Source organism: Mya arenaria, chromosome 17 (assembly GCF_026914265.1).
Source record: "Mya arenaria isolate MELC-2E11 chromosome 17, ASM2691426v1".
NCBI lineage: Eukaryota > Metazoa > Mollusca > Bivalvia > Myida > Myidae > Mya > Mya arenaria.
Genome location: NC_069138.1, coordinates 46,564,530 through 46,587,029, shown reverse-complemented (window position 1 = coordinate 46,587,029; position 22,500 = coordinate 46,564,530). Strand labels below are relative to the sequence as shown.

General features: G+C 32.5%; 1 protein-coding gene across 4 annotated transcripts in view; it reads right to left on the bottom strand.

Moving 5' to 3' along the window:
* The window catches only part of LOC128223930 (uncharacterized), a 73,353-nt gene that overhangs the window by 13,927 nt on the left and 36,926 nt on the right, over nucleotides 1-22,500 (bottom strand). For 2 of the 4 annotated variants that reach the window (XM_052933413.1, XM_052933415.1), the window contains exons 10-11: nucleotides 21,715-21,825; nucleotides 18,332-20,393 (exon numbers count right to left, since the gene is read on the bottom strand). The gene's annotated coding sequence lies outside the window, so the exon portion shown is untranslated. Of the gene's footprint in view, nucleotides 1-6,215; nucleotides 6,231-18,331; nucleotides 20,394-21,714; nucleotides 21,826-22,500 lie in introns of those variants that run through there. The other 2 variants (XM_052933416.1, XM_052933419.1) reach the window with 2 other exon arrangements.

The window sequence follows — 22,500 nt, the reverse complement described above, 5'->3', positions numbered from 1 at the left end:
GAAATCTAAGACTTGACAATACGCGAAAGCAAAGTCGACAGTTTTGGGTCTATCCTCGCGCTTGTTGTCATTCGTTCTAATTTATCTTTTAATTATTCATCGACATAATACCCCATGTTAAATGAAATTTGTGTATTCTTATGTAATATTAACGTGCAACTCGATCAGTTTGATCGGTAAGCAAACTATTAATTAACTGTAACTCAACATCATTCTGCAAGCGGGCAATACTTTTTATGAATATGGCGAATGTATGAATGTATGACAGTCTTCATAAATGCCACTCGCATGGCAATTTTGGCATCATACACGTATGTGTACAATCACACTAGGTGAACGAACAATAATGACCTTATAGGCCAGTCATTTTAGATTAAATACCCAGCCAACCTCAAACAAATTCCTTCAGAAAAAAACTAAAGTGTCATAATGTTATACAATATGTATGGAAATTGTGGTAAAAAATCCCAATCAAAACTAGTTGCGGAACACGGATATTTTTGAGGTTACATTCTACTATAATAAAATGCAAATAAAACAATATTTTTTTACAATAATTTTACATTTTATTTCTTTTCAGCAATTTAATTATTGTCAATACATATTTCATGTACGATTTCATTTACAATTATACTGACTAGGTATATCAGTTCTTAATAAATGTGATTTTACTTCTTTAAATAGAATTTACAATTTAACTATCAAACAATACAATGAGTGTCATTTCCCCACCCATAGATTTTACAATTGTGTTAGAAACAAAGAGGTTATCATAGCTAATATTTTCTTTCCATTATTAATGAAAAAGGCGGCATTATAAACAATGACCAAATGTATTAAATCATATTCATGTCAAAATAATGTGAAATAGGTAACATCACAGCATATGGTAAGGTTACATTCCACTATGTTACACTATCATAGACATATGATTAATTGTATTACTATACCAGGGTAGGCATGTCACGTGATATTATTTGCTAACATTGAATGATGCAGCATAGATTAAGTAGTTACAAAATGAACAAATTTCATTCTTCTTAATGTGGATATCATATACTAGTATGTTCAATTGGATGCAGCAGTTTAAGACTAGTATAAGACTCATAGATTTTTCATTTTCCAAATAACAATCTTAAGCAATAATACATCAGGACAATAAGAACAAAAGATTTTGATGAGGACATCGCTCGTTGTACGTATTATTGGAACTACACACACTTTATCATCTCTAGGGGTTACAGTTGCGACAATGCCCATGCCATGAAACGTATTATGACCATCTAGTGTTCCAGTATTGTGTTCAACATTGTCACCAGTGAACTATACAAACAAATCGTCCTGTCTGTGTATGGTATGCTCTTGGGAGATCACAGCACTAGTTTAAATCTCTGAACCTCTTGATATGATGAACAAATGCCTAGGCTATTAAAAGTTTCAATCAAAAACCTTAAACCATAATGATGATGCAACTGAACTCCCAACCTAACTGAAAAGGACATATAACGCTTCTTGGCAACGCAGCCTGAACAACAGCTTGTCCTTAAGATGTTATGAGCCTTTTGGAGTTTTAATCAGCTGCTTCAATAACACCTGTAGACTATCTGGTACAATTTTCCTATTGCCTTCAATTGACATTATGTGCGCTGATGAAGGATACTCAGTTTTGTCACACTCCGTAGATCTAATGTCGTTCACTGAGTTTTGCTGCAGTGATAGCATTTTTTCGGACTCACTGTCACCATGTTCTCTTCTCTTGTAAAAGTTGTGAAATATAGAATGTGCTTCACTTTTATAAGTAACAACATTGGCTTTTTCATTTAGATCAATGATTATCCCACTTAAGCCAAAATAACAAGTATCTTTTTCTTCATATCGACACTGCATCGTCGCCATATTACAGAACTTTCCATCTGTTCAACCAAATTTGAACAGCATGTTTGATGGTATTGAGCATCAGCAGTTGGTAAATGACATACACATTCAAGGCGGCCTAAAATTGTTTCCCATTCATCACCCCTAGATTTACACACAGATCTTATGGAATTTTGAAATTCTAACAGGCTGAACATTGAAACCTCTTTTCTTGTTAGAAAATATAGCGTTTGTTCCACAAAACAAACATTTTGTCTGAAAGTCAAAATTTTCTTCAGAGGATTTTCTTGTTCTTGGGCTGGTGACATCTTTTGTTTTCTGCTGAAGTCTTACATCAGGCTGACTAACGTTTCCTACACTCTGTATGTACTATCTGCCCAGGTGTTACATGTAGGTCTTCACCTGAAATGATCAAAATAATGAAACTCAGCATGTTCTTTCTGACCCATATATAATGTGTTTTACTCGACATTAAACCTTTTAATTCTATACATTCTAAACATTTAATTCCTCATTAATTCAAGCAAATAAACAAATTAACAATCAGTCATGACAATCATACCTATACATATACGTACTTTAAAGGTTCATGGTAATATCCATGATAAATTTAGAACTCGACCCATTCAGTATCTTTTATCTTGCTTGTTTGTATAAGACCTTGACATCCCTTCTCTCAAAGAACTACAACTGGTTTGTCATCTGTTACCCCACATAACACACACACACACTTATGAAGGCGCTCTTACTGTAACATACAATTAGATAGTAATATTATTATATATTAAGGTCATATATTAATCAAGCCATGGTTAACTCAAAAGCATATGACACCATAGAAGATTTTTGCTTTCAATTTATAATTGTTAAAAAATATTGCTTTCTTTCCTTGAATGGTTTCAAAAGCTTCTTTACTTATAAAGAAGTAAGTTATTTACAGAATGAGCCGTGAGCCTAGTATAGTTTACTTAAAAGTGATTATATTGCATTGGTGTATGAAGTATTTGTCTATTTTATATATATATATATATATATATATATATATATATATATATATATATATATATATATATATATATATATATATATATATATATATATTTAAGGCTTATCAAGGCAACGATAGTAAGAAGATTTTTTTGAGATCTGTTGTTACCTCATTTTCTGTTATTGTAAAATCATATATTGTTCATATTGGTTGTTTTCTGTCGTCTGCAGAGAATACGTGGATATACACTGGTTTTTCATGTTAGCCCAATTTGCAAACACACAGACTGCCACACTGCAATTAAAACAGCATGAATTGTCAAGAAGTTCCAACAATGATATAAATATTATACATATAATAAAATTTTCAGTACCTGTATTCCGTCCATGAACAGTAAAAATATATATGGAATTCAACTCCTTTAAAATGATTATGTACTTAAATGTATACAAAACACAACATTACACTCACTTAATTTATGTCATCAGTTAGTTGATTCATACATGTAGATCATTAGCTACATCTGTTCATCATTGTAGGCAGGAAAATCATTTTCAAGCTTGGAACATTTTACTTTTCATGGGGCATCAAGATTTCCTTAAATATAAATTTAAGAACTGTAAACATATTAAAACACAGACAATTTAATCTGTAGAAAAATAATACTGGTCTTACTAAGTGATAAATAGCTGATTTATATTTATAGAGAGAGGTAAATATCTATATATTAATACATGTCTACTTGAAAACATCAAACAACGCCAAAAATGTAAATCAAAGAAAAGTTTAGAAAAGAAAAGCAAATTTTGACATTTGTTGTATAATTCGCAATGGCCCGACTGCGCTTCCATAGAAAAAAAATCGACGAAAACCAGTTTTTTTAAAATCACAATATTTCGTCTAATTTAAAAACATGTATCGATAGTTTCCAAATACACAGCTTACACACTTTTAACGTAAAAAGTATCCAAATCATTAGTTTAACCTACTCCAATAATCAATAAACAGCAAACTTGCCAATGCGTCGTCTGCTACCTGTGTGCGTGCAAATGACTCAAAGTTCCGAAATGAAAATAACATTTTGCAGAGATATGTGTTATATGAACAAACTATATTAGTCACGTTATACTTACAATGTCTTCTAGGGTCATTGAAATACCATTTCATCGTTAAATTAGCCGAAAATAAGTTCGACTTTGGTGTTGTTTACATAGGCACCGGCTTAACATTGCCGTGATAATCGCAAACGCGATGTATGGTGTAACGTTGCGGTCATTGTGTATTACATAAGATTAAGGGAACATTTACATTTCGAAAACGCAAACGGGGATTTTTGGGGATTTACTGTATTTTGTTCAAAGAAGTTAAGGCCTACATGTTGCACTATTAACAGTTTCTGAAGGAATTTGTTTGAACTCAAAATCTAATATGACTGACCTATTAACACATTTCGAGTAAATCCATTTGATAAAAGGTGTAGAGCGCCCACAGAAACGTGTACTTTTACGGATGTGCAAGCTTAACATTGTTTACAGACGATTGTGTTATGTAACGCAACACCTGTCAAATATTATGTTTTTGTATTTGTAATTGAAATTCATACATCTTTGTATCAGAATGTTTGCAACTTGAGACAAAGTTTTATCCGTATGGGTATTTTAATATCATGGTTTAAATTTCAATTAAAGGCTTGTTCTACTGAATGAAAGGTCATATTGTTGTCACGTTGCTCACTATCAGTATGACTGTGTTTATTGACATGGTAAATCCCCAATTTTAAACCAATGGTACAAGGTATATTTTGAACAGAAAAAAATATTGACAATAGCTGAATCCAGTTTAGGCCACATTTTTCATATATATATTTGTGTCAAGTACGTCGTACTAGTGCGAAACTATGGTAAGCCCCCTACACTACAATGTATAGAACAATCTTGAATGGCCGATTTAAAAGTATTTTAATCGGTTAACCATGCACTGTTAGTAAGACCTAGACTAAACGCTAAAAATAAATAAAACGTTAACTCTATAATCGTTCCCATTAAACACTAAAATATGAAAGGGATTTAAACATTTGTTTATCGATAGGCGTGCTGTTTCAATCGTTCACTTTCGAATTCAACAGTTGTAAATAAACACAACGTAACTGATCTAGTTCAAATGGTTTTTTATCCCGTTGTCAGTTCATGACCTAATTCCCACGGTTTTGTTTATATAGTGCACTCTGTATTAGGCTTGCATGAGTAACGCCACCGGTTGTGATATGTTAAGTATGCGTTGTGATTATGTCTAACTGACAAGATATTATGTCAGACAGACATGTTATTATGAATAACTGGCTTTTTATTTTGTCTAACAGACATGTGATTATGTCTAACTGGCATGTTATAATGTCATATCGACATGTCTTTATGTCTTACTGAAATGTTATTATGTCTTATTGACATGTCAGTATGTTTAATTAATTTGTGGAGTTTTATTACGTCCAAAAGATTTTTTTCCATATTTAATTGACATAAAACATGTCGACTAGACAAGTTCACGTATTAATGAAGTATCAGTAAAGGTCTTTTGAAAAACTGATTAAATTACCCCTTAACTGGGTCGTGCATTTTTTTGTAATAAATTAAATGATATATCATTCGGGCGGGCTATTGTGATACTATTGGCGTCGTCGCCATTGGCGTCTGAGTCGTCTGCGTCGTGTGTTTTTAATAAACTAGTTTCCTAAGCGTTAACAAACATCGTCTATGGCCAGGTAGGCCCAAGGAATATATAATTATCTGAAATTCAAGCGATGAAGCTATAATGTATGCGTTGGATTTAAAGCCTTAGACCGCAAAATTTAAAAAGAAGTGTAGAATAGAAAATCGTCGACCACAAATCAGCATGGTAGCATGTGTTGAGTGCTACCGTTTAAATACTGATGTTTTTAAGGTGTTTACAATATTTACTTAATATTTTAACACATTTTTTCAGGAATGTACTATATAATTATCATTTCGAATGTATTTAATTGCTTGTTTGTATTCATATTGAAACAAATGCACTAAATCATTTATAAGATTTACTTTCCGGGAAATGTTGTGAAAAACCTAAGTGCAGTTTCGTTGATTTTAACTAAAAGTAGTATGTTTAAACATGGAAAAATCAAAGAAGACATTTTAATAGAGGAATATACTGAAATAACGATTAATAACGTTCTTGTTCGCTACGCCGTCTCGCCGATACACGTTTCCACACTGAATTCGACGTGATAAAGATAGTCAGAAAAGCGTTCTATCATAATGTCCCTTATAACAGTATCATGCATGTTTTTAAACAAGGTTAAACTTGAGTATCATAAACTTACCGCGGATGTAGTATAACACAGTTTGCTAGCTAAGCAGTTAATAATTCAACTATTTTGATCATCAAAATTGTATCTCAACACGAATTAAATACAAGCGATAAATAAATACATCCATTCACATTCTGATCAACTACCAAACACTGCAATGTCTCAACGACTATTGCGACGTATAGTTGTTAATGCACTCGTAGAAACCAGCTGGCCCTCATCAAATGTCCAGACCAAAGTTTATTCTTTGTTTCTTATCTGGGAACGATCTTTTGAAATCTTGATTTGTCGCGCACAATAAAGAATCGGAGTTTTATAGTAAAATGCACTATTATACCTGACGCGACTTTGTAAACTGATATACAATAATCATATAACATGGGATTCTAAATTAGAGGGGGGCGCATTTTTAAATCCATGCATTTTATCAAAGCATAAATTAGGAAAGCAAAGCAGGCATGGAGTCATTGAATTTTATCCTTCAAATTGTATCATGTTAAGAAATATACTTAAACTGGTGGTATTATTTGAAATATTCTAAGCAGTAGTACATTACTGCAAACAGATACCAATAATTCGTTTTGATTTCTATATTTTAACGTTCATTAAAAGGACACAAAATAAAATATAAATGTACTTCATCATGCAGAATTCAGTTTTAGATTAACAAATATTCCAACAAGCTAAAAATTTCCCCACCGTGTGTTTAACATACCAGCCAGCTATGATCGTCTCCGGATTAACAGTAAATAATAAACCCGGGCATGTTAAATATAAAAGCGGTAATTTGTATGGCGCGTTGAACAACAATCTACTTTCGTAAGATGATCACTTTATGTTTTTATCATGTAAAGAATTAAGATAGTTTTCCTGATTTTTAGAAAACAAAGTCCTCTCCGCATGACAGTGGAGAATACACCCGGAAATTTGAATATATAGGCGGTAATTGGATCTTAGAACAACCATCCCCTTTCATAAGAGACTGGATAGTTTTCCTAGTATGTTTTTATAAATTGTCTTCGCATGACAGTGAAGAATACACCCGGGCATTTGATAGGCGGTAATTTGTATGGCTCTTAACAACCAGCTCGTTTAGTGAGATGATTCGCATCCATGTTGCTTTTTTGTTATTTAAGACTCCATTAGCATTTGGTTTTAAACCTTAAATTTACTAATGTTGTGATAACTTGCTTCATAAACTCTCTCTGACCCTGTTCATTGAATGGGTTGATGTTTAAACTTTCGAGCACTGAATTTGTTTCTAGTTGTTAATAAAAATATGCTTTTCTAAATTTTGACTGCATGTGATGTTCTTCTTATATACATCTTATTGAAGTATCCCCCTGATAACGCAAGTCAACAAATGGGTGGGTAAAGAAAGCACTTCTATCGTTTAAACTAAAGTTTACTTCCTTTTAATATTGTAATTCAACGTACAATATATATATAAAGTTATTTTCTTACAGAGTTACTAAATACATTGTGTTTCGTATTGACGAATGATCTTTATATCGCGCGTCAATATTGTTATGAAATGTACGCCTATCACACTATCTCCAAGTATGTTAAGAGAATCACCAGGAACAAAAAATAGAGATAGATAAAACATGTCTAAATAATAGAAGATAAACAAATACCGATATCAGATGACATCGAATCAATGTAATAGTGAATAGATAACATTTTGCTTAACAAATAATTTTAAGTTTATTTCTATAGGTTCACCTAATTGGTACTCGATTCAGAGTGAAGTATTTAAGATGTTATTCATGCTGCTTTTTCCATTGTGTAGGATTATTTTCCCAAATAAATGTTCAATTTTCATTATATACTTACTTCATCGTATATTGTTGACGCCTCATCATTTAAGAGCTATTATAAAACACAGCATTGCATTATTAAAGCGAAAAGAGTAGCAATTAATAAACAGTATATCTCATCCTACAATCTCGCAATGAAACGATTTTATTATCGTGCCGAACGAAACGGAAAACATATCCATATTGCCACAAAGGTAATAACTATGAAACGATATGTCTGAAATTATTCTTTCTCAGGCACAGTTTAGAATATCCGAGACGGAGTTTATTCAGTTCCATTACAAGCGTTTAACTTTGAAATATATGCATTTATCACACCTTTTGTCATTTTACTTTCATATATGACAACCAGATTTTCTAAAGAAACACGTTTGTGGATACAAAACAGAAGAACAAATTGAGATTGATAAGTCGTTGAATTTGTACAGTCAGTGTATTACAAATCTGAATATTTCCTCGAAACGAACCTTGACAGGAGTCCTGGTTGACTCCTTTCAAATTCATTGTTTTAAAAGGCTATACGTAAGTATAACTCATAACAGGATTAACAGGAAAAATAAGCATAAAATATGAGCTTAATGTGTATGATTTTAAAGATAGGAACTAAAATAACAAAGTATTTTGCGGTGTTTTTGTACGAACTCTTTTAACGGACGATTTTCTTTTTTTCTTCAAAATTATCTTTTTATTTTCTTCGAAATACTCTTTTCATCGAAATGATGTTTTTGAACATAATTGAAATTTTGGCAACAAAATCTTTTTTTAAGTAATACATCAATAACTTATTGTGTACAATGATATTCTTAACAATAACTGCCGTATCCTGCTTACTTCTTATTTTACCGATTTACTGCGGCCGTCCTGCCAACGAAATTCCGAAGAAAAAATATTGTAAGATCAATAATTTGAGTTTGATATTTTGCTAGAATCACAAATTGTAAAAGTAAAGTACTTGTTTCGTCCTACATCTTTATTTTTAGAACATGTTTCGAAATATCAGCAGCATCTATCGGGTTGATTTCTATTATTTTGTGCAAAAGGCATAGAATGCAAAAATGCATGAATGCGCCAAATGGCGTGACGTGCTAAGTTGTTGGGCGAAAATGAGCATTTTATAATTTTGCGCATTCACTCTACCACTTGGCCTTCCGGTCGCCCCGAAATACTTAAAAAAAGAAATACGAGAAATCAATCACTGTAAAATTGATTTAAAATTTAAATACAATAATTAAACACTAATAATTTAATCTCAATTATAGTTATGTGACTATTATTCTAAGTGCACACAATTTAATTATTTTCAGCAATGAGGATTGAAACAATTAAACTGTGTATCCTCATCTATACGCTTGCAATGTAAGGAACATATTATCTTTCCGATCGTAAAAAAATACTGTTAACAATGCTGTCACAAATATATCAATTAGGCAACAATTTCAGCCCACAGTTATTCTTGACCACAGAATCTAAGTGTTGTTATAAATTTAAATTAGACGTTCATTTGTAGCATTAAATATTTTCGTCATTGTTGTGATCATGAATCAAAAGAAATATGCTCCAAACTCAGAAATATTATCACACATTATGCCTATTAAACGCGCCTGTTTTGTCATGTCTCATAACATGATGGCACATGTGTGGGATAACTTATTTACATTTTGGTTTTAATGATATAGGATACAAAACATTAGACAATTTGTCTCATAAAAATGTTCTCAAAACACATCGTCAACTACATAAAAACATACAACCAACCAGATTCGATGTGATAAGTTATATAGCAATTGCATATTGAATAGAATGAAATTCTTTGCAAAAACAGTCTTTCCCTACAAATAGCACACACAAATATGAAAACACCAACTACTAAAAGGATGCTTGTTAGTATGCGTTTTTTAAACGTAGCCAATATCTTTACTGATACAGTGTTAAGCATACGCGTCAAATGTTGATACTACTACTGATATTACTACAAATACAACGGTGTTGAACGTTATCATTTCGAAGCAACTATGGAAAACAATTGGTTATGAATTTATTCCGAAAATAGCAACCTTTGGAGATATTGTATTGCATGCTATTAAATTCTACTGTATTCTCTAAGGCGCAAACATAATGACGTCAAGTTATTATTATTATTATTATTATTATTATATACCATATTTCAATAGCACTCTTTTCATACATAAAATATGTTCAAAAGTGCTTTACAATGTAATATAAAACAATAGACAAACGAAAATGCTTGTAACAATATTAACGCTAGTCAATTAAAACAAAGTGTTTATGCATAATACATATGTACAAAATTAATATGATATAAAATGTTTGAAATAACTATAAAATAATAAAATAATTTCAGAGTTAGTGAAAACCAATAAAATTTAAAGATAAAGTAACAACAAGCAGTTAAATCCCGGATACATCTATGCACTCGGAAATAAAATAATAAAATACTTATCGTCCATAATACTGTATAAAATAGTGAGTTTTCAGAGCCTTCTTAAATTTTTGCAAGGTGTTACAGTCTCTGATGTCAGATGGGGGGGGGGGCATTCCATAACTTAGCTGATGCTGACTGGAAACGTCTGTCACCATAACGCACCGTCCGACATTTAGGCACGTTACACGTTTGTATAGTTTGTACCCCAAGTTGTGTTTACTGTAAAATGTATGCTATTGTGTAATCTCGAAGATTCGGTCATTTGACCCAAACAACCAATCAGGATTGCCGCTTAAATGCAGATACTGGTCGCTAGATGTGGTAGGAAAAAGCATATGTACTGAAAACATGTAATTATCTCAATTTGCTCCAAAAATTGGGCACCCATTTACTGCAAACGTATGCAAGCGATTTTCCGAGGTTTAGAAACAAAATGACATTTTGTTTATTTGAAGAAGATTTGATATGATACATTATTGTCAGTTAAGGAAATAGAACCTTTTTAAAACTTGGTAAATTTATTGCTAGAATCATTAAGTTCGGAATGTAAATTATAGGACTTTTTATTTAAATTTGGAAATCGTCAATTTCCCCAATGGGTGCACTGCAAATGGCCTGTGCAATCATACAATATATATTTGTTCTCGCGGATCTAACGTTCTATCAAGGCAGAAATTATCATTCGAAATAATTCAATTTAATGTAAACGCCTTATTCTGTTATTTGCAGCAGTTACTTGACAGCAGTAAAACTGCATGAAATGTCAAACTTTAAGATAACATAAGTTATTTTCCCGTTTCTGTAGCTTTACATCATAGAACAGATCAGGCATCTGTTTGCATACATATGTTTCGTCGACATTGCCATTAAGTTTGGGTTATATGACAATGTTTTCTTTGAATAGTAGCACTTGTTTAGGATTGCATACGTTGATAACGAAAATAAAGATCGATGATTAATTGAGTAAAACTGAGAAGTGCTCTGCATCGTAACATTTTGTGAAAAATGTAAAAAAGTGCTATCGTGTTTTGTTATTTAAGGAGGTTCTTAATTTTCAATTATCGTGAACAATTTAAAAATAAAAGACTTTCATTTCCCCAAGAAATATAATAGGTTCAAAGGACCTTATTGGCAAGTCATTGAAACTAATTCAAAAGCGGTTTCAACTCCCTTGGAAATTAAGGTTATTGACAAATGGCGCCATGAACAGGTTTGGAATTTAGTAGCATATCGGGCACTACTAGAAATCGTGCATACTCATCCTTTCCGTTGTCACGCAAACCAAACTTCTGTACGGAAAATATTTCTTTAAACACTGACTACCACATTATTCTTTTAAGACAAACAAGCTTGAACTTGTCATTTACGCTTACTTTATGTCAAGTTACTTGAAGCCATTGATAACATCCAAAACAGAGACAAGTCCAGTTTGGCATATAAATACACTTATAGTCGTGAAAGGACTCAATCCATAATGTAGCTAATAAGCGAAGGAAGATCTTTATTAAAGCCATTTTCTAGGGAAAGTGTTAAAGGCAATTTATACTTATAAATTATACTATATACTAATAAAACAAGACATTTTAATTTGATCTACGACGATAATGTGACGCCTTCATCTCACAACTAATGGTACTTGGACATTAAAAATGCTTCCTTATGGACTTGCGTCAATAAACAAAACTGTAAAATAGCTGGTGTCAACAGCCATTGATGATTAATGACAACGCCTTGTTGTCATCACATTACATTAAAAGAACATATATCAAACCAAAAACAAACTCTTCCTAGCACAGTAAAAGATAGAAACTTAACTAAGTAAACCAGTGAAGGAAACGAACTCGACTTTTCGCGTACAATAAACTTACCGTACTTGCAGGTTATTGAGGTGTCGTCCCAATCAGTTTCAAATATAAGACACTTTGTAGACTCTATGTAGATACAAGCAACGTAGAGGTATAGCACGCACCTCTCCTCTCGGTGATCTATGAGGCAGTGCTCCCTCCGGTTCTACACCAGTTGCTTAATACCAATCGATGGTACGTGTACCGTATTCAGTTTATTTTCAGTTTGGTAATAATTGGCAATGCATGTTTTATTATGCACATGCAAAGAGTATGGCCGTAGTTGACAAAAAAAACACGAAATACGGGACATGTAACTCTTGGCGTTAGTTAGTATTGGGCTACTGGCGTAGAACAGAAAAAGTGTTTGACGATTGTATTCTATATTATGTGTATGAAATCGAAAGTATACATACATACATTTCAAAACGCTATCGTGGTACAATAATTGAATGAAAAATACAGGACACATCATAGTAGTCGAAACTTCAAAAATATATTTATGTATGTTTAAAGGCACAAGGTCAGAACATAAACGACCATGCACCACAGAGCCTGTACATGAATATTTGAGTTGAAAGCGAACGTGCTATACGTATGTTGCCAGTGGTTTATAGGCACAAGGTCAAGGCCCACACGACCATGCACCAGAGAGCCTGTACATGAATACATGTGTTGATGGCGAACGTGCAATATACTTATGTTGCCAGTGATTCAGTGCCACAAGACCAGGGTCCAAAAGACCACGCACCAGAGAACCCGTACATGAATACATGTATTGATGGCGAACGTGCAATATACTTATGTTGCCAGTGATTCAGAGGCAGAAGGTCAAGGCCCACACAAACATGCACCAGAGAACCTGTACATGAATACATGTGTTGATGGCGAACGTGCAATATACTTATGTTGCCAGTGGTTTAGAGGCACAAGGTCAGGTCAAGTCAATATTTGTTTATTGACAGATTCCATGTAACATTTGTTGATGGCGAACGTGCAGTTTATTATCTGTATAAAATAATAATGATAAAGTATTGGCAAAATATAGTAAATACTGAAAAGTATGTTATTAAAAACTTGCAAAATATAACTGATTATTTGGTAATATTCCATCAATTTATACATTTGTTTCTCCTATTGTGTTTATGAAAAGGATTTGTTTGAATGAATCAATACATTTCTCATTTACATCATTAGATAAAACATAATATGTCCTCTTGATTTCAAGAAATTCATTTTTATGTTCTTCGGTGAGTTATTTAACCAAGCATGATGCCTTACATTTAAAGAAAACAATTTTTTATTGATTTCACTGTTTATAGTGTGATTCTTACTACAATTCATCTCCATATTCATTCTTTAATATATTCATTCTTTATTAATTCGTAAGATCCGAAATAGCTGTTGTTACCCATTGTTTTGTGAGTTTTGGGTCGTCAGCGGCACGGATAAAACTGGTTTTTGTTTTTCACAGGTAAAAAATGTGATAAAAACCCTCGCACAAAAATTATCAGATATATCCGATTGGATTCAACCCGTGCGAGTAAGCTTAAAAGGCTTTTTTACTAACACATTTCCTGAACTCGTTGAATACATTTTATAATCGTTTTAATTCATGCATGCTTGTGAAATCTTTGTTCATTCATAATCTTCAGAAATTGAAGAAATACATAATATGCATTGCAAAATATTGCTGAAGGTTCATCTTTAAACATAAAATGAATGGCGAAAATGCGAAATATCATATTTAAGTTATATAAGAGATAATTGGTAATACATTTGGTTATACCTTGTTAAAGGAATTATCGACTGGTTATTATTTTAATGAATATTTGATAATTCGATGTGTTTTGTGTTAAATTGTAAATAGAGTGTTAGATACCTGAAGCAAGACTATTGATACAACAAGAGATTGCTAATGATATGCAAAGAAATTGAAATACTCCGGAATAATTTAAAGTATTGAATGATTTACCGAAATTATTTCGATTATATTTTACAAATATTAGACGTTTTCTTAATCCACTTAAAATTCAAACTGGTAGATAGAAATGCCAGAAATGAAAACCCTTGAGAACAGAGATATTGTATATTTTGTATTTCTATTGATATTTAAGATGAATTAAATTGTATGTGTATATGATCTATATTCTTGATATTTAAAAAAGATCATGTGATTTGAAATACTTCGTTAATTGTTAAAAGATTACTGTTAATAACAAATTCCGTACCTCCATCTATTATTCCGAAATGCGTATTGTTAGTTACACTGTTTGTAGCGAAGCTCGAGTGTCCAAAGTTCGTGTTTCAACGTTAACGAAAGTTAATTAGCATTATTTTGGAAGATATTTTATTCTATACACTTACCCCATTCCATACAACGGATGTTGACATTTGGAGGGGAAAACAAACCGTAAACTGACTCTAGATGTGCATTTGTCAAAAATGCAATTCAGATAGACTTTACACCCGCCGGTTATGACGAGCATATAGTGATCATTTATTCAACTTAACAGGTTTAAGATATCAAACGAGAAGTTAAAGGTTCCTGCGATATGTTTATGTTAAATCCATTTGATTTCCTCAATGTTGGTGCGACGTTTATAACGTATATCCAATTTGCTATCAATTTTTCTGTACCTTCATGATTCATCCAGAACACGCGGTTTTTACATTTAACATAATATTTGTGATAGAAAATAATAGATGGATTGTAAATTGGCGTACAGAAGTTAGCTTCCCGATATAAGCGATTAAAAACATAAAAAAGTCCGAAATGACGTTTTTGGTTTTCCTTTTCTTTGGTTTTGAAATAATATCTAAGGAGTTAAACATTTTGAATAATTTTCCATTGAAATCGGTCAAAAACGACAGCGGCTTTTGATAAAAGGGTAGCGTCGAAAACCACAAATATATATGTTCGGTTCGCAATTCATCGCATAACAATATACACGAAAACTATTTATCTTGTTAAAGTTTTCATTGTGTCAGCAGGTCCCGTAAAATATAAATCAGCATTTTAGAAAGTGTTAATTTATTATATTTTAAATGTATTAATGCCATAGGAGTTTCAATTTTGCGTTTAAAAGTCGTTTCAAGTGGTTGATCTTTTCCCGCGTTAGTGTGACGTTATTTGAAAAAAAATGTTTCCGGTTACAGTCGGGTCGTTCTATTTGCGGGGTTAATGTCATAATCGGGGATATGAACGCAATTGGGCTGGTCAAAGTACGCATGGACTCCGAAGGACTCCACACACTTTGACCAGCCCAATTGCGTTCATACCCCGATAATGACATCAACCCTGCAATTCATTCCTTAAACGAAATTAAGTCAGTGCGATACACTTGGATAAAATACATAGTAATATTTCATGTTTTGACGTTATGAAACACCTCCACCGTTTATTGTTTTCGATCGCTTAAAATCTTATGTTCAATCGAAAATGTTAAAATTACAACTCAGTTACAGTTAAAAACAAAATCAAAAATACAATACAGTTATGATGTGCGCGCTTTAGGGCAATTTTGTTTTAAGAATCACATTCGAATTGTCATTCAATACGGAATTTATTATTCTCGTTAACAAAAAATGATATAGCTCGTCAAGGCTCGTTTCATCAAAGTTATAAAATATCCCGTTTCATGAATTACCTTATTAAATGAGCCCTCTTGTATTATTCTCTTTTAAATTCGTACGTGTACAGTTTTTTTTATTAAACACTACATTAATACATATGGACGTCTGGACAAAAGTTCCGTATGCCGATACCATATCACATATAGGCGCATTGCGCAGGTTCAAACTACTTCCGCACTACTTTGCAAAAGAACGAAGGCAGATCGAAGTCAACTTTGATTAATTTAATTGGTAGTGATAAAAACAGTGAAAATATTTGAAGGCATAACTACTGCGTTAATGGAATGATCTGTGATTTGATATCACGTATCGATGCTTGCGTAAATTAACATTGAACTCTACAGCACCCCTTTAAATGGTAAACATAACCCCTCTGACCAACCGGCTAATGTATTTATTCCTTTAAATACCTTTTACATATAAAATCAAAATTCGGCACTGAATAATTAACAAAGGGGTTATGAAGCATTATTAATCTCAGTAGTGCGCTCTGATTGGATTAACGCGACGTCATATACACAATGGTATACGACGTTATACAATCGGCCTTTACGTATATTGCCAAATACCATTTTTTAACAATTCATTGTAAGCAACTGAAAATTATTTTCTAAGTTTCATTCGTGATGAATACTTCTTTGAAATGTAAATGTACGGATTTAATAGCATGCTTGCAAATTTTCCAAGAAGCGATAGCGCGTTTCATGAAACTTTGTTGCGTTCCTTTAACGACAAGAGATGCGATAAATCTTCCAATAAGGCGATTAAATTTCCCATCTAAGACGGAATTTGTCAGCGGTACTTGCCATGTCCTATTAACTTATTAGCTGCTTAATATCATGTTTCGAATAAAAATGAAACGAATTTTTCAGATATTCCTACGCAAGACACGCGTTAAAACATTCATCAAACAAAATTAGGCGGTCTTGCGCAAAATGCTTTGTCCGTTTACAAGTCCATATCGTTGACCCCTTTTAACCGCGAAACACAGACTAAATAAAATCAGTGGATATGACAGAAAAAGTAAACAACCATACACCATGACCATAAACGCATGTTTTTATGTTTAATTCCGAACAACTACTCTAAAAGCTTGACGGATTAACCTCAATAATGTCATAACAATAATTGCCGTAAATTACCAGTAAAACCAAAGAAAAAAAACACCAAGTATCCTAATTACGTTTGAGAAACATCGATATCGAGATGAACGAAATATCTCCCTAACTTGCAAATGGCTGGTGAAGAACATACTTTAGATACAGTATTGACTGCTAGTTAACTAGTTTAGGACACCAGTGCCTTGATATGTTCATTTTATTAATCGTTTAAACGCAGTATTGCAATAGGGTGATGAAAATATAATTTATTGCAGCAGTATTTTATTTTGTATATTCATTTTGTTTCCGTTCTGTGACATATATCTTGTGCCTATTGATGCTAAAATGTCATTGAAAATTTAATAATTTATCGATAAATGTTGAGTCAAGTGAGCGGTTTAACGCTTTCAAAATGTCTTAAACCTCCATTGAATTAACATAGTTTTGATAAACCGTGCCAATGCTTTAACCCTAAAACTTACCAATGACCATTGGTGTTAAGGTAACGTTTATTGTATTGTGGCATTGTCAGTTTTTCGTTTAGTGTTTGATGTGGATCTTTCTGCCTTTAAACGGGATATTGGATAAAGGTCAGACTACTGGTCTTGTCTCTATAGTTTCCATTGCTTTATTAAGGAAACAATTAAGTTGGTTCATTCCTTTATATGTTATTGGTTGTAAGTGTGTATTGAACTAAGTCATCAGCTGACGATTCAAAATTATAAACGAGTTTAGAAATATGGCCTTTTTACCAATATTAAAATGGCCTGGGTTATTTCGTCCTTTCTTATTTAGTGTCAGTGAATTTTAGCTAGACCTGATAGCATGTGTGTGTTTTGTTTTGCAGCTGGGCTTAACCCTGTACTTATTAAGCTCGTCAGACCTGTGTCAATACTTTATTTCACTGGAAAACTTGACGGGGATACCCGTTACGGTAATGGCAGATTATATACGATAAATTTATATTCATTAAAACGAAGGTTATTGCATGTGTGTATTGTCTTACAGATAGGCTTATCCCTGTTCCCGTGAGACCTGTTCCAATACGATATCTTACTTCAAAACCTGACTCGCTCAAGAAAGCTCAGGGACACCTTTGATGTACGGGCTGAATTTTTAAACCTAGCAATATCCTTGCTACCATTCAAACGGTTACAGCGACTGTAATTGATGCACATGTTTACAGTCATAACACTCGCTAAAGTAGTGCCCCTTTGTAGACTACCCATATCCAAATGCGTGGCAAACATACTTTCAGCAAATCAAAAAATGAACTTAAACAAAAAACAAGATGATAACTTTTTATCATGGCATAAGTAACAACAATAAGCGAGTAAATATACAAGTACAAATGAAATCAGGACTAATAAATCGAGATCGTGAATTTCCTGAGAAATAATTACGTTTTCAGAATGAAATCTCAGGGAAAAAATTAAGCCCATTGTTATACCCCCTTAGTATAAATTATAACATATATTTGACTTTCTTATGAAATCCAATGTTTGTCTTGTTTAGTTTAATTTAAACGACTGAGTATTAATTTAACATCGGTCGTTACTACAGTAGCACTATATCATTTAAACAATGCTGATAAATTGCTCAGTTGAAAATCTTGTTATGTAGTTTCGGTTGACATAATGTCATTTGTATATCATAAAATAAACACAGATGGCCACACACGAGAAAAAATAAACATATTTATAGTTGATGAGTATCAAGAAAATACATAAATATCAAAACAAATAAGCAATATATTGCATCAGCTCAAGAAGCTACGACAGCGAGAGCATCAGTATAATATGTCATAGCATTAAATTCAAATATGAAATATTTCTAATATTCCGACTAAACTAAATAAAACATTGCATCAGATCAAGAAGCTACGACAGGGAGAGCATCAGTACAATTTGCATTACATTCAAATTTGAAAGAATTCTAATATTCCGATTGTTAATACTAGACTTGATAGATACAAATTTGTTAATGGTGTTAAAAGATCGATTCAGCTTATATTAAGTTCTTAGGTCAGTTTAAAAAAAAGTGGTACTCTGATTCAACCGTATTGGTATTTCATAGTTTACATTTTCCGTTCTTGTATCTAATGAATTTGCATTCAATCTAAGTATTAACTAAGCAATTCTATTGTACTCATTATCAATGGTTTCTATATATTTTTGTTCATTTATGAACACCTTTTGAAACTTAACGTGGTACTCTAATTTACTCTTTGAAAAAACAATATCAAACCATTGTTGAACTAACTGATCACGTCTTCTTCGTTTAAGCATTGGAAAACACTTTGTCTCATTGTTATAATTTAACCAAATATTACTAAAACCAATGAATCAGGTCGACCATTAACGCCCAGTTTTGTTTAACATGTACGTTTACAAAGGAGGTGTCTCTAAGAGTATTAAGGTACAATAAAAGATGTCATACATATAGTTCTTAATGTATATACAAAAGAACAACATTGTGCGTTGAAATAAACATAAAGACATAATTGCACACAATCCATAAGTAGCCATCGCAATGTAAACATACAATGAACATCTTTTCATTTTAAAGTGTCCAATGAATATATTGAGGTAATATTAGTCTCATAAAATATACGATTCATAGTTAGCGAGTGCTGGTACTGAAGAGACTGAACTAAAATACAACAAACAAATGAGTTGTTTTTCAAAGATGTCGTAATGGACTTTTGTTGAACAAGCGAGCATTTTGGTAAATGCAGCCAGAAGACAGTTTGTTCTTCATCACAAGCTTTCCCTTCATCATGGTTGATATTCGGTGTAAAAAAACTTCCAATAAATTACCAAATTGTTTTATAATCAATTTCGCGATGTTGTACTCATGCGGTGTCAGAACATATACAAATGTCATTAACTCCTCAAACAGGACGTACTTAATAACAATTATAATACGTTTGTCTTTTCAATTATTACTTTAGTTTAAATCATACGTGTAATATGCAATGAAATTGTCAGTAGAAGAGTTACGTGCTACATACTCTTGATGGCTCACAGACACAGAGATCCTATCATACATTTGAAGCTTGAAAACTGCAGACATAACGCTTGTAAAATCACCTTCGTCCGATTCTGTGATGGATCTTTTGCGTTGCATAAGAACTTCAGTTGATCCAATTCTGTGGGACAGTAGATTAACGTTGTGACTAAATGTTTCTGTTGTAGTGTTCCTTCTCATGGCATTGATATTCAGCGTTGACGAAACTATGTAGTATCCTGGTTTTCGTATGAAAATTTCCCCTTCAAGTTCTAGATGAATGCAGTTGTTTTCAGTGAACGTGCGGTTGTTTTTATTCCATATAAGCTTTGCATGACCTATAAACGAGACACAATAACTTGTATTTATAAGTAGAGGTAACATATTGTGTTGTCTAACATTAATTGAGGTATATGCCTGATTATTAGGCGTGGTTAATGAAAAGTAAACTCAACGTTAATAAAGGATTAGATAGAGAATGTTTTCTTTTTCAATGAACGAGTGTCATAGGAGTATATGTTTTTTTCTATGATCACGAGTAAAATTAAATATGATCTTTCATTGAAATCAACATTTTTCCTTTACTTTCGTGGCTATTTCGAAGTTTTATTAGTATTTAAGTTCATGTTTTTTAAAAGAGTGTTTTCTACGCTGCTACCCCAGGGACGCCCCTCAGGCAAACTTATAGCTGATGACGTAGCTGTCAATGTTCTATTAACGATGAGAAAAAGTTCTCATATATAGTTTATTATTCAATTGTCATTTATAAAACATTAAGCAATGAACTTTATTAATGCATCTTTGTTGCAAATAATAACAGTAAATGCATGAAAGCATTATTAAATTTAACTGGGCATGAATACATAACGATGTTACTTTGCCTCCATTTGGTAAATGAAGATTTTAAAGGTCGAACATGTAAGCTAATTATTTGCGGATAAACATTCGATAAAAACGTATTTCCTACGCTTAGAGTTTGTTTCATAATACATAGGTATTCAGTCATACTTCACTGTCAGAGACCAGTCTGATGGTCGTTTTCCAGGTCAAAAGGGAAGACCACGCTAAGTTGTTGAGATTTATTTGGCGCGGTTGGGGTAAAAAACAATTATCAGTTAAACTGTTAATTGGTTTGTGAATTTTCGGGAAGTTCGTATTACAAAGACAAACAGTTCAAAACGATATTTGATCGATACTTTATATGTTATATCGTGTTAATGTTCGAGCAGTTTTTACCGTCTATAACTTGTTTTGTATGAAAGCAAATGTATTAACATTCAGTTTCAAAGTTCAAGAACTTATTTGAAGACCAGAGTTACGATTTTTCTGATAATCGTTTAGTTGTGTTTTTTTCCAAATAATATATCTATCTTAACTTATGCTACCTTTTTAAATATCAAATCATTATTTTTGGCAACATTTTCTGGTTCAAAAGTGACGTGTTATAATCAAGGATACGTAACTACAGTGGATTTTTGAAGTAGTTCTTAAATATGATAATTTCACTCCTGGGTTTGCAGTGAAAATATCAAATGGATATTTTAATGTTAGATAACTGATAAAACTTGAAATTGCATCAAAAATTCATGAAAAAATGATTTTCTTGAAATAGTATTTAATTTTTAGAATTGACTAATACACAACTGTTAAAATGGTTACCTTGAACAATAAAACTTGGAACGCTGTCTACTTCACCCACTAGTTTAGCCTTAGGAGTTTTAAGGTCCTCTTCTAAGTCACAGTTGTGGATAAACGATTCTAGTATGTTGCCTGTAATACAAAAACACAGCTGTGGCACGATAATGTCTAATACAATGTCTTTATGGATTACAGTTTGCAGACTTGAGGGTTATTGTTGACTTTTAGTTTACATCACAATTAAAAATCGATCAAATTTCACTCTCAGATTTAAACGTTATTCAAAACCGTATAAAGCATTTTAGAATTGTATCTTTAAACGCGTTGTCTTCGTCTCAGATTCGCTCGCAAGATAAACGCCATCTTGATCAAGATATTTTGAAAAACATATTCCACTATCGAAAAGGTTCGAGCTCCGCATCAATTGTGTATAGTACTGCTCCTTTCATTGAAAGCATCATAAACGTTCTATAAATAATTGATAAATACATTTCTTAAACGGTTGACCGAGATATTGACATTTATATTATCCCTTTTATTGTTTGGAGCCATCTTTTGGACAACTGGTTTTGATCCAACGTTTAACATTTTATTTTTATTACGTGCTGCTATGTTTGACCTACTGGTTCCAAGCTTCTAGTCAAACGCGAACAACTTTACATGATGCTTAATCCTATGCCAACTCATCATGTAACCAATTTCAAAACAAAACAGGAAATGCTCCTCATGACATTTCAAACGTTCATGTTAATGACCTTTCTTTCTGACTGACTGGTCAAAGTTTTTATGTTTGATTTGCATAATGAT